Source organism: Bidens hawaiensis, unplaced genomic scaffold (assembly GCF_021521415.1).
Source record: "Bidens hawaiensis isolate Kalapana, Puna unplaced genomic scaffold, B.hawaiensis_p1.1 tig00037693_1, whole genome shotgun sequence".
Lineage (NCBI taxonomy): Eukaryota > Viridiplantae > Streptophyta > Magnoliopsida > Asterales > Asteraceae > Bidens > Bidens hawaiensis.
This window is the reverse complement of record NW_027505498.1, coordinates 87,019-101,431: the sequence shown is the minus strand read 5'-3', so window position 1 is coordinate 101,431 and position 14,413 is coordinate 87,019. Positions and strand designations below refer to the sequence as shown.

General features: G+C 37.2%; 1 pseudogene across 1 annotated transcript; it reads right to left on the bottom strand.

The window, feature by feature from the left end:
* Window positions 1-249: 249 nt before the first annotated feature.
* On the bottom strand, window positions 250-2,232 carry LOC143613523 (signal peptidase complex subunit 3A-like; annotated as a pseudogene). Its single transcript, XR_013150132.1, has 6 exons — window positions 2,088-2,232; window positions 1,972-2,019; window positions 1,477-1,539; window positions 1,111-1,166; window positions 567-651; window positions 250-479 (listed from the first exon to the last, which is right to left on the bottom strand). The product of XR_013150132.1 is annotated as a signal peptidase complex subunit 3A-like (transcript).
* Window positions 2,233-14,413: the final 12,181 nt, after the last annotated feature.

Below are 14,413 nucleotides of genomic sequence, written 5' to 3'. Positions count from 1 at the left end.
TGTTATAAACCAGAAAGGTAGGCAAAGGTCGATTCAAGTCGATTGTGACTTTAAACCAAAACCACAACTGAAATTTAGGTTGAATTGAGGATCGTCAGCTAACGGTTAACCCGCCTGACTACAGTTTTAGGCTTTAGTGGTCCAAAACAACCCAAAAGTCAAAAACTGATTTCTCCATACGATGTGCTTATTTTTAAGGATAAGCAAGCAAGAGGGACAAAAGTAAAAAAGGATAATTAAGTTTACCAGACTAAAAACGTTAAAACATAGTATTACGCTCTCATTGTTTGTCTAGTTTAAGAAAAGAGAAAAACAATCCTCTATTGTCGTCTGTCAAATCATACGACATCCACGTTATCTGTACGACTCGGGCAAGCGAAAACCGGGCAAGACCAACTTGTCTGCAAAATTTTACCAGTTTTTGGCATCACATGCCAATGCAATGTCTTGTTAAAGTCTCTCCCTCTAAGATTGCTTCCCTGGATAACAGATAGATAAATTATATAATCAGAAAACAAACCAACCAAACCACCATCGAGCTTATACTTTTTTAAAAAGAGAATCACCTGATCAATAAACTTGTACTTGTTCTTAGCTTTTACAGAAAACTTTGCATCTTCTTTTGCTGGTATGATACCATCCCACAATGATGTATATATGTGTGAACCCTCGGGTGGGCAAAAGTGAAATTGCACTAATTTTGACGTTATTTTACTAATCTCGTGAAAATAACGTTAAAAGTGACGGACGGTTAATCAGGCATCATGTAGTGGCGTTGATAGCTGAAAGATAAGGGTACATGCACCGATCAGCCGGTGTCCCGATGATTGAGTGCTATGTGCCTTATGTCCAAGGCTTGATGCAAAACTACTATCGAGCCGGGGGTCTCACCGGAAGCAGCCTCTCTATCCCTATGGGGTAGAGGTAAGGCTGCCTACATCTTACCCTCCTCAGACCCTACCATAGCTTTGCTATTGGTGGGATATACTGAGTACGATGATGATGATGATGATACCATCCCACAATGAAACCTGTCAAATATTTTTCTGAATTAGCGATCAAGCACATACTAAAACACACCTAAATTATGAAAAACAGATGACTAATCATACCTGATTCAAGGAATTCTTAGGAGTGCTGTATTCAGCGGCTAAAAATACAAAAACCTGCACGTAAAAATACAAACTTGAGCTTAAGAATGAACTTTCCAGTCTGTTCTATAATGCAATTCCTGAGTTGTGTAATCAGTGACAAAGATAAAACAACGACGTTCTATACAAACACGTGCAAGACTGTAAGTTGGTCATTCAAGATTAGTTTTTTTCTTCCAATGGTGTAAACCTGAAAGCTAAATATCCTTCTCATGGTTGAACACTTGAACAAGACCACTTATTAATTTTAACTTATTGATACATCTTCATTTAAAATATTGCAGAATGCAGATAAACAATAACAATAACAGATAGTATATAAAACCTGTTTGGTATTCCATGTGAACAGCGACTGTAGGTCTGCAGATATATCCAATGTTAATCCAACCTGCATCAGTGGAAAACATGTAGCTGTTAGATCACTATCTTTAAGACAATACAACTGCAATTATGGTCCAAGTCCAGACCATGTTTAATACAACAGTTAACTATTCTAAGTTACAATAATATATAGTTTCTGGTTTTCAAATACACGGTAATGAAGAGAAAACTGAGTACTTTATCATCAAAATCATCGAACAATAAAATCATATTTCTATCAATAATCAATCTACACTACACAAGACATCCACTGGTAAACATTTCCATTGAATTGACTAAACGCGGTTACCGAATTGACCATACATCTAACACCTAAAAATATTAATCATTAAAATATTCTGAGATCATAGCCTAGAAGTACAAATAAGTCATCAAATTCAACTCCTTTAGGTAATCAAACAACAGATCGAAGCACTAATCGCAAGAATTAAGAAAGTACCTCGTCATCTCCGCTTGATTTCTTCAGAAACCGATTAACATTCAAGATCTGCAAAACCCAAAAGTCGTAAATGAAAGTTATAAAAGCAAAATGAAAAAGTAGGGTTTAAGAGAAACCTGAACAGTGGCAGTGGGAGAAGGAGAGTTGAAATGATCGGAAATAGAAGCCATGGCGCAGATCAGAGCCAGAATCGTAAGAGAGAACGTGAGCAGAGCATTGGCTCTGAATCCGAACGAATGCATCTTCTTCTTCGTAGGATGTTTCTTTCACCTGGCTTCTACCCTACGGTTTTAAACCTACAACTAGAATAATAATAATAATAATAATAATAATAATAATAATAATAATAATAATAATAATATTATTATTATTCAATGTTGATGGAACCTGTACTAAAAGACACTTAAAGCGTGTGAATGGGTTGATACATACGAGGTTTAAGTCGTGTATAGTAGGGCCGGCCCAAGAGTATTTGAGGCCTAAAGCAAAAAGATAATTTGGGGGTCTTTTTTAAGTTTTATGAGTATAAAATCTACTCATTTATTTGGAATTGGGACTGAAAATAATAAACGTTTTATAGAACGAAGTAGTATCACACAAGTCAAGAATATTATTTTATGTATTAACGTCTACCTGCTTTGTGTTATATATCTGTTTTGTGTTATATATCGAATGGTTTTCGTGTTTCGTATAGAAATTATAAAATTTAGAAATGTTTTAAAAAGATGAATGAGTTATATAATATAAATTCAAGGTGTATAGATACATATTAATTTTTTAAATGAAAAATCAGAAACTAGGAGAACAAATAAGTCAACGATGAATTATACATGCGGGAAAATTAAAAATAAATAGATGTGAAAAATGACCCAACAGTGAGTCGAACTTGGGTTGGAAAAAAAATTTCAAGAAGAAGAAAACCCAATTAGCCAACACGCCAGAAGAAAAGTTCCTGTGGGGCATGAGTTACATCATTTATTAAATCTAGTTCAATAAAAATAAAAACGTAAAAAATTCTAAAACGGAGGCTCCATTTATTAAGCTCTAGCTTTACCCACTATCACTATTGGGGCGGCCATGTGTATACGAAACTCATGTTAATGAGTTTCGGTGGCTTTGCATATATGACATGGTATGGTGTTCAGGTACACACTCGGTAACAATTCGGTACCAAGCATTTGATATTTTAGACCGGTATGGTACGGTTAACTTTGGTATCAGTATTTATAGATAGAATTTTTGCATAGGTTACTGTACTGATATCAAACCGAACACTTTTGGTGCCGATGCCTATTTTTTGGTATATTGGTATCCGTATTTTCATTACTGGTGCCTACGGTACCGTACCGGTATGGTATTTAGCTTATAATAATTTAACCAATAACACTCCGAGCTTTCACTTTGTTACCAGGTGTAACATTTACTATTTTTCAAACCTGAAAAACAATCCGTTCTAAATTTTTGATTTTTATGAAATATTATTTTTTTTATTATGATATTTATCATTAATTTGTATTTGTTAAGTTAAAACCTCAATTTCATTGCTATATTATTATTATTATAGATAATTCATTTTAAGTTATTAACATTATTTTCATATGGGCAAATACTTGAATCTATGTTCATTTCATTATTTATATGTGTAATCATTAATTTGACACCTTGAACCGGGTATATCTAGATTAATATTTTAACATGTAAAATAAATAATTGTGGTCATCTTAAATTAATTTTTATCATAAATATTTTTATTTGACATCTTTTATTAAAAGGAAAGCATCTTTTAGTATATTCTAAACACAACTTTATCTACAAGACTTACCTACTTAACCCGCTTCTAATCACAACTATAAATATCCCTCTCGTTTACATCTAATTTCCTTTGTTCATTCTTCTTCTTCTCTCTCTAATAATAATTTTTCCATTGAATTTTTTAATTTATATTTTCATGTGCTTGCTCATTCAGGATCACAAGGTACGTATAAAGTTTTGCTCTTGTTCATGTTTTCTTGTCTTTGTTCTTATTTTCTTGTTGTTGCAATGGTTCTAAGACAATCACATAATTATGTTTATGATCTCACCTAATCTATACACTATGGTATATAGGATGGAGGAGACAAAAATATAGCGTTGCAAGATGATTTTTAATAGTCACACCTTAACAAGTTCTTACATTGTTAAAGTTTTTGTTTGTTTTATTTATTATTCAAGAATGTGGCATTCGTCAATTTTTGGAACCTGAAAACCCGACCCGTTTAATTTTTTTTCTTTTGTTTCTTTTATTATTCGAATGTTCGTTATTAAATAGAATCGATGAATTAATATTTTATGTGGTTATTCATTGTTCATTTTGTTATGCGTCACTCGGAGTTAGTTTCGTTTGTTTAAAAATAGATTAGAACTATTAGGAATGTGCAAATCCAGCCCCTTAACTAGGTTTATTTCTAATTGTCTAACCAACCTAACCATATGGACTAAGTTGCAAAATAACTTAAATCTTTCTTTCCTTCTCCTCTTCATTCTCGTTGATGATAGCCCCCCCCCCCCCTCCGCTGTCCGTTTTCATTTCATCAATTAAGCAGGGTTTCATGGAATTAGTTCTAACAAATCCTTAATTGATCAATCATGCGTCTAAATCATCATCTAATTATGTTTGTTACAGCCTGTAGGACCTCGTAATTTCAGTAACCTCACGCAGACTGATTTGGACCTCATATAACTATAAATACTTGATGTTAACTCAATCAAATCGTCATACACACTCCATTTATAATCCCGAATTAAACCCCTAGGCCAATTGCAAATAATGAATTCGTTTCAGACCACTTTTTGTTTGAGTTCTAACCGATAACCCTAACTTACTGTTCTCCTTCAGCTAATACTCAATTAAGGTAATTGTTTTGTGCTTTCATTTTGGATTTAAGAGCATAAAGAAAGCCTTCTGCCAATTTCGATTGACCAAGGGCAATCAACATTCAATTGGGTTTGTTATCGATCTTAGGATTTATGTAATTTTGGGGTTAATTGAACCAATTGATTCTCTATTTTCTGAATGATATGTTAACCAACTTAGGCACTGGCTCAGATGGTCAGCACCGTCGTGTTAAGACTCATGAACCAGCCTAGGGTGTAGGTTCGAGCCCCCAGGCCCCCGGTTTTGGTTTTATTTTTGTTATAGAAAAAAGGAAAATCATATTTTATTATTTACTATTATATATATTAAAAACTAATATTAGGTTTAACCGTTTAATGAACCAAGCATCTTTATCGGGTAAAATTTTCTGTTTATGTTATATGAATACATACATATCAATCAATCAATCAATCAATCATACCCAGTAAAATCCCACCGACAGCAGAGCTATAGGTAGGGTCTGGGGAGGGTGGGATGTATATATGAATACATACATACATACATATATATATAGCAACATTAGAATAAGAAGTAGTATTTTCCGAAAAAGTGTAAGAAGTGATTTCAATCGTTAAATTTAATATGCTACATAAGGGCAAGATTGTAACAACCATACCATTTTAATTATGTAAATTAATGACTAATTTAATTTACATATAGTCTATATTAGCAATCTTGTTTTTGTTACAGCAATATTCTTTTCATCGAACACAATATCCCCGGCGGCGGCATCTTCACCGGCGAACCAAGGAGGTCACCGGCGACGGCATCTTCGTCGTCAACCACGGTTCGCGATGCTACCAATCAACCACCATGGGGATATCAATTGGCTCAGCGGGCGTCGTCGTTACCAAGGAGCTCACCGGCGACGACATCTTCATTGTCAACCACGGTTAGCGATGCTACCAATCAACCACCATAGGGATATCAATTGACTCAGCGGGCGCCGTCATCGCCATCCACCGTTCTGCGCGGTTGCGGTTTGATTATTGTTGATATTAATAATCCACTGCTCTTGTAGTTGCGGTTTGATTACATGTCGTCGTCGTCCACCGCTCCGCCACCATCATCACCGTCCGCTCACAGTATTAATATTAATGGAGTAAGGTTTGGTGATCAGGGTAATGGGGCAAGAGGGCAGCCATTGGTGGTCGTGATTATGGTGAAATAGTGAGATGTTTATGGATAGGTAATAATATTATAGGTTGCTCCGCCAGGAAAACGGCAGAGTTTGTATTTAAAGAAAGGAATATTTTATTTAGGGTTTTATAATGTGGAAGAAAAAATATTATTATTATTATAGACTTTTTAACTGTTTTAGTGTGTTATATCTGGTAATTTAGATAGTGTGTTTTTAGTTCTTGGTGTTTGGTGTTGTGTTTTAAATTTGGATTAAATTCTGGTGTTTTTTTTAAATTTTGATTATTTTGATATAAAACACACTGTTATATATCTTGTGATGTTTTTGGTTGTTGTGTTTTAAATTTGGATTAAAATATGATAATTATTGATTGATAATGTTTCCATTTAAAATATAACACACTGGACGATGATGCCCCTGGAGTGTTATAAAATAAAAATTAAAAAAAACACACAACCTAAAAATACACTTTCCATCTAGACCATCTAATCATCAAATCTAACGCACCAGATTACTTCTTACACTTTTTAGACACACTCCACTTCTTATTATAAATCCACCCTATATATATATATATATCCATATAATTCTCGATCAATTTCTGAGATTGACGGTTATTGACTGGTCAATTGCTTTAAATCCCGATAAAGGGTAAAATAGTCAATCTGTTTGACTTCTCGTTTTCTCATACTTCTGGACCGAACGTTGAATCCGTCCAGAAGTATGAGAAAATGAGAAGTCAAACATATTGACTATTTTACCCTTTATCGGGTTTTAAAGCAATTGACCAGTAAATAACCGTCAATCTCAGAAATTGAATGAGGGTTATCGACTAGAAGATGTTTATGGACAAAATCTCAGTTTACAACTTACCCGGAAAGTGCACGAATGAGGAGTTATAACGAGTCAAAGGTCGTTAAGCATGCAAAGTCAACCGATTTTATGCCTTAAACGAGTTAACGAAAAGATTTAAACGAACTGAGTGACCCAGCTATCTCACCGCGTCGCGTGACGGCGGGCCTTGGGCCGCCGCACGGCGCTCCGGCGTCCAAGGGTGAGCAAGTTTGATAATTGGCAGCTTTGGTCCTTCTAGTTTGTGTTTTGATCACTTTATGAACTAATTATGTTATAACCAAGAAGAATTAATACATGGAGGGCTTAATAGTGAACATAAGGAAACTTCATAACTCATAATGCAAAGTATTAATAGAGTTTAGGATCCGAAAAGGTTCGTACAACGATTAAAATGAAAATAAATGGATACGGAAAACCCGAAATGTTACAGTATCCCCTACTTTTAGGAATTTCGTCCCGAAATTAGAGAATAGCTGTAACGAACAGATGAGGATACTTCTCCTTCATTTGATCTTCACGTTCCCAAGTAAACTCAGCTCCTTACTTCGATTCCCAACGCACCTTGACTAACGGTATACGACTACGCTTAGTGACTTTATCTTTATGATCCATGATCTCAACGGGTCTTTCAACGAAATGCATGGTCTCTTCAATACGAACTTCATCGAAAGGTATTTGAAAATTATCCTTGGCAAGACACTTCTTCATATTCGAAACGTGAAATACCGGATGAATATTTGAGAGTTCAGATGGGAGATCAAGTCTATAAGCAACAGGACCAATACGCTCAATGATTTCAAAAGGACCAACGAAACTAGGAGATAACTTTCCTTTCTTTCCAAATCTCACAACACCCTTCCATGGAGATACTTTGAGTAGAACACGATCACCAACATCATCATCCCGCATCAACCACTTGCCGCCTTTGCAACTCGTGCAACCGTTATGGGCATCTTGCTAATACTTGTCGTGTACCTCCAAATGCACGTGCCGCTCCTCAACAACTCGCACCGTCTGCTCCTCGAGCTGCTAATAACCCTCAAGCTCAAGCCGGTGTTCCAAATACCCGTGCTTGCTACCATTGTGGATATACAATATGTGCCCATTGATAGCCCGTGCCAATCAAGCCCATGTGATGCCTCCACCGTATTTTGCTCACCAAGCCTAAGTTGTTCCCGCACCATATTACACTAGCCAAGCCTACCAAGTCCAAACTTTCCAACCCCTGTTTCATCAAAGCTTTGCACCTCATACCTATGCTCCTCAAGTTCCGCAACTTATGGCTCCGTCGACTGCTACTCCTCAAGTCCCTGCTATTCAAGCCCCTCCGACTAATCAAGTTTCACCAACTCCTCAATGTCCGAATGGTCGTGCCTTCATGATGAATGTGAATCAAGCCCAAAGCTCAAGTGACGTGGTGAATGGTACGATCTCTATTAATAACCATTCTGCTTCTGTGTTATTCGATACTAGTGCCGATAAGAGCTTTATTTCGTTAGACTTTGCATACATTATTGACAAGCCTCGGGATAGGTTGTCTAAGCCTTTTACCGTAGAAGTAGCTAATGGGAATTCGATAACTATTGATTTAGTGATACGTAATTGTGTCATAGTTCTTAATAAGGTCAAGTTTCGCATAGATCTTATTCCGATGCAAATGGGTAGTTTTGATGTCATAATTGGGATGGATTGGTTGACTTTGAATCACGTCGAGGTCGTTTGTTTCGATAAGTTTCTTCGTATACCTCTTTAAGATGGCCATATTCTTAAAGTATTCGGTAGTACGCCTGCTTCTAAGCTTAATATCTCATGTCGTGTTTTCAAGCTCAACGTTACTTGCGTAAGAAGTATGTCGCCTTTTTGGCCCTCGTGGTGGAGAAAGATAAGGAAAAGAAGAAGATTCAAGATATTCCTATTGTGCGCGATTTTCCCGACGTCTTTCCCGATGACGTTGTTGGACTTCCTCCTATTCGTCAAGTCGAGTTTCGCATTGATCTTGTACCTGGAGCTAATCCCGTTGCTTAAGCACCTTATTGTCTTGCACCTTCCGAAATGCAAGAGCTTTCAAGCCAATTGCAAGAACTCTCCGATAAGGGTTTTATTCGCCCGAGTTCTTCTCCTTGGGGCGCACCTGTTTTATTTGTGAAGAAGAAGGATGGATCGTTTCGCATGTGCATCGACTACCGTAAACTCAACAAGCTCACTGTCAAGAATCGTTACCCGCTCCCTCGTATCGATGATATTTTCGATCAGCTTCAAGGAGCCGCTTGCTTCTCGAAGATCGATCTCCGTTCGGGTTATCATCAACTTCACGTTAATGAAGATGACATACCCAAGACTACTTTCCGTACTCGATATGGGCATTACGTTGTGTTATGCCTTTTGGGCTAACCAATGCACCTGCAGTTTTCATGGATCTCATGAACCGTGTGTGTAAACCCTACTTAGACAAATTCGTAATTGTTTTCATCGATGACAGTTTGATCTACTCGAAATCCGAAAACGGTCACAAAGAGCATCTACATGCTATCCTTGACCTCCTACGGAAGGAACAACTATATGCCAAGTTTTCGAAGTGTGAGTTTTGGCTTAAGGAAGTTCAATTTTTGGGCCACATCGTCAACGACAAAGGTATCCATGTTGATCCCACAAAGATCGAAGCCGTCAAAAATTGGAAGACACCAACGTCTCCCGTCGAAGTTCGTTCTTTTCTTGGTTTGGCGGGATATTACTGTTGTTTCATTCGTAACTTCTCGAAGATTGCATTGCCCCTCACCTCTCTTACACATAAGGGTAAACCTTACGAGTGGGGGTCAAAGCAAAAGGAAGCGTTTCAAATTTTGAAGGACTTGCTTTGGAATACTCCTATTCTTGCTCTTCCCAAAGGTAGTGAAGATTTCATTGTATTTTGTGATGCTGCTAACCAAGGTCTCGGTTGTGTTCTCATAAAACGAGACAAGGTTATCGTGTATGCTTTGAGACAACTCAAGGTTCACGAAAAGAATTATACGACGCACGATCTCGAGCTTGGTGCCGTCGTATTCGCCTTGAAGATTTGGAGACATTATCTCTATGGTACCAAATGCGTAGTATTTACCGATCATAAGAGTCTCCAACATATTTTTGATCAAAAGGAACTCAATATGAGGCAACGTCGTTGGGCCGAGTTGCTTAGCGACTATGATTGCGAGATTCGCTACCATCCCGGAAAAGCGAATGTCGTGGCCAAGGCTCTTAGCCATAAGAAACAAGTCAAATCCATGTTGCTTACTTGTGTTCTCGTTCAAAATGATCTCGAAGAGCGTGTTCTTAACGCGCAACACGAATCCGTCACCGAAGGCAACATGTATGACGAGATGTCGTGTGGTGCGGAAACTCAATTGGAAACCAAACCCAATGGTTTGCTTTATTTTCTTAATCGCTTATGGATTCCCAATCGTGATGACCTTCACACATTCATAATGGACGAAGCTCATAAGTCACGATATTCCGTACATCCCAGTGCTGATAAAATGTATGCCGAGCTTTGTTCCGTCTTTTGGTGGCCTGGAATGAAGAAAGACATTGCTCTCAATGTTGCAAAATGTCTCACTTGCTCTAAAGTCAAAGCCAAGCATCATCGACCTTATGGTCTACTCGAGCAACCTCCCCTTCCCGAATGGAAGTGGGAAGATATTGCTATGGATTTCATTACTAAGCTTCCTTCTAACCGAAAGCAACATGATAGTATTTGGGTAATCATCGATCGTTTGACGAAGTCTGTTCATTTCATTCCCATCAAGGAAATGTATTTGGTTGATCGTTTGGCGCATATCTACGTTGAAAGATTGTTTGTCATCATAGAACTCCATTAACCATTATCTCCGATAGAGATGGCCGTTTCACTTCTCGTTTTTGGAAGTCTCTTCAATCCGCTTTGGGAACCCGTTTGGATCTTAGTACCTCTTATCATCCGCAATCTGATGGTCAATCTGAGCGTACGATTCAAACCCTTGAAGATATGCTTCACTGGTGTGTCCTTGATTTTGGTGGCAATTGGGATATTCATCTACTGCTTATTGAATTTTCGTATAAAAATAGCTTTTACTCTAGTATTGGTATGGCACCTTTCGAAGCTCTTTATGGCCGCAAATGTCGCTTACCTATTTGTTCGAATGGAGTTGGTGAATCTTAGATTACTGGTCCGGAGTTAGTTCAAGAAACGACTGATTGCATTGCTCAAATCCACCAAAATTTCCTCGCTGCTCGTAGTCGTCAAAAAAGTTATGCGGACAAGCGTAGGAAACCTCTTGAGTTTAACGTTGGTGATCATGTTCTACTCAAAGTATCTCCATGGAAGGGTGTTGTGAGATTTGGAAAGAAAGGAAAGTTATCTCCTTGTTTCGTTGGTCCTTTTGAAATCATTGAGCGTATTGGTCCTGTTGCTTATAGACTTGATCTCCCATCTGAACTCTCAAATATTCATCCGGTATTTCACGTTTCGAATTTGAAGAAGTGTCTTGCCGAGGGTAATTTTCAAATACCTTTCGATGAAGTTCGTATTGAGGAGACCATGCATTTCGTTGAAAGATCCGTTGAGATCATGGATCATAAAGATAAAGTCACTAAGCGTAGTCGTATACCGTTAGTCAAGGTGCGTTGGGAATCGAATCAAGGAGCTGAGTTTACTTAGGAACGTGAAGATCAAATGAAGGAGAAGTATCCTCATCTGTTCGCTACAGCTATTCTCTAATTTCGGGACGAAATTCCTAAAAGTAGGGGATACTGTAACATTTCGGGTTTTCCGTATCCATTTATTTTCATTTTAATCGTTGTACGAACCTTTTCGTCCTAAACTCTATTAATACCTTGCATTATGAGTTATGAAGTTTCCTTATGTTCACTATTAAGCCCTCCATGTTTTAATTAGTAGTTACTTCTTGGTTATAACATAATTAGTTCATAAAGTGATCAAAACACAAACTAGAAGGACCAAAGCTACCAATTATCAAACTTGCTCACCCTTGGACGCCGGAGCGCCGTGTGGCGGCCCTAGGCCCGCCGTCACGCGACGCGGTGAGATAGCCGGGTGAGTCAGTTCGTTTAAATATTTTCGTTAACTCGTTTAAGGCATAAAATCAGTTGACTTTGCATGCTTAACGACCTTTGACTCGTTATAAGTCCTCATTCGTGCACTTTCCGGGTAAGTTGTAAACTGAGATTTTGTCCATAAACATATTCTAGCCGATAACCCTCAATCAATTTCTGAGATTGACGGTTATTGACTGGTCAATTGCTTTAAAACCCGATAAAGGGTAAAATAGTCGATCTGTTTGACTTCTCGTTTTCTCATACTTCTGGACGGATTCAACGTTCGGTCCAGAAGACTTTTCTTCTCGTAATTAAAATTTTAAGGGTTCTGACCAAAACCCGACTCCCGACTCGAAGTTCGGGTTCTGGTCAGACTCGACTCGTTTAACCATTAAAATTGACATAACTCGAGTTATACTTATCCGTTTGGATTGATTCCAGCGGAAATAGTTTCGCTTTTACTTATACTTTCATACCGTTATGTTTCAGGTTCTGTTGGATATTTTCATTAGGCTCGTTAATCGGAAGATTCTTCGTTTATTTCTTAATATCATATTAACTCGCTTATCTTAAGGTGGGTTTTGTCATTCCCCCATTTTCACATATTTTCAAATGTTTTGGGGGCATATACGTACTTAAAGTATTTATATTATACATATCTTAATCATTAGCAAACGTTGTATTGTGTGTGAATTGCTAGACTTAAATTGCTAATTGATTACTTGTTTAATTTGCGCATTCGGAGAGGTCCACCATGTTATCATTATAGTATGATAATACGACTGTCTATTTTTAACCGGCGCCCAATTCGCTTGGCAGTGGTTCGCTTGACACTTTATTTGCTCATTGGTTTGGTTTATTTACCGCTTCATATACGTTTTGCTATCTTTTCATATTACATATTATTGCAAAACTTAATGACTTGCTCACTCAACATATTTGTTGACAAAACTATTGTATTTTCTACGTATATGCAGGTTATCGCATGAACTAAGGGATTGAAGTATTGGATTGCTAGTCGAGACTCTAGGAAATCATAAAGGCAATATAATTAAATTTTAGTTTGGATTATTTCTATAATTGTCATGGATTATTGTTATGATTGATTTGCTATTTTTGGATGTTTTTGTTTTATTTGAAATAAAATGAATTATTAGATATTGTCATAATTATTGCATGATAGTTACCTCGAGCTATGAGTAATCATGCTCACGCCCCGGCATTTCCATCTTAAATTGGGGTGTGACAGTTCGAGCCCCCATGCCCCCGGTTTTGGTTTTATTTTTGTTATAGAAAAAAGGAAAATCATATTTTATTATTTACTATTATATATATTAAAAGCTAATATTAGGTTTAACCGTTTAATGAACCAAGCATCTTTATCGGGTAAAATTTTCTGTTTATGTTATATGAATACATACATACATACATACATATATATATAGCAACGTTAGAATAAGAAGTAGTATTTTCTGAAAAAGTGTAAGAAGTGATTTCAATCGTTAGATTTAATAAGCTACGTAAGGGCAAGATTGTAAACAACCATACCATTTTAATTATGTAAATGAAAACAACCATACCATTTTAATTATGTAAATTAATGACTAATTTAATTTACATATAGTCTATATTAGCAATCTTGTTTTTGTTACAGCAATATTCTTTTCATCGAACACAATATCCCTGGCGATGGCATCTTCACCGGCGGACCAAGAAGGTCACCGACGACGGCATCTTCGTCGTCAACCATGGTTGGCGATGCTACCAATCAACCACCACGGGGATGTCAATTGGCTCAGCGGGCGTCTTCGTCACCAAAGAGGTCACCGGCGACGGCATCTTCATTGTCAACCACGATTGGCGATGCTACCAATCAACCACCAAAGGGATATCAATTGACTCAGCGGGCGCCGTCATCGCCATCCACTGTTCTACGCGGTTGCGGTTTGATTATTGTTGATATTAATAATCCACTGCTCTTGTAGTTGCAGTTTGATTATATGTCGTCGTCCTCCACCGCTCCGCCACCATCAGCACCGTCCGCTCATAGTATTAATATTAATGGCGTAAGGTTTGGTGATCGGGGTAATTGGGCAAGAGGGCAGCCATTGGTGGTCGTGATTATGGTGAAAATAGTGAGATGGTTATGGATAGGTAATAATATTATAGGTTGCTCCGCCAGGAAAACGGCAGGGTTTGTATTTAAAGAAAGGAATATTTTATTTAGGGTTTTATAATGTGGAAGAAAAATTATTATTATTATAGACTATTTAACTGTTTTAGTGTGTTATTTCTGGTAATTTAGATAGTGTGTTTTTAGTTCTTGGTGTTTGGTGTTGTATTTTAAATTTGGATTAAATTCTGGTGCTTTTTTAAAATTTTGATTATTTTGATATAAAACACACTGTTATATATCTTGTGATGTTCTTGGTTGTTGTGTTTTAAATTTGGATTAAAATATG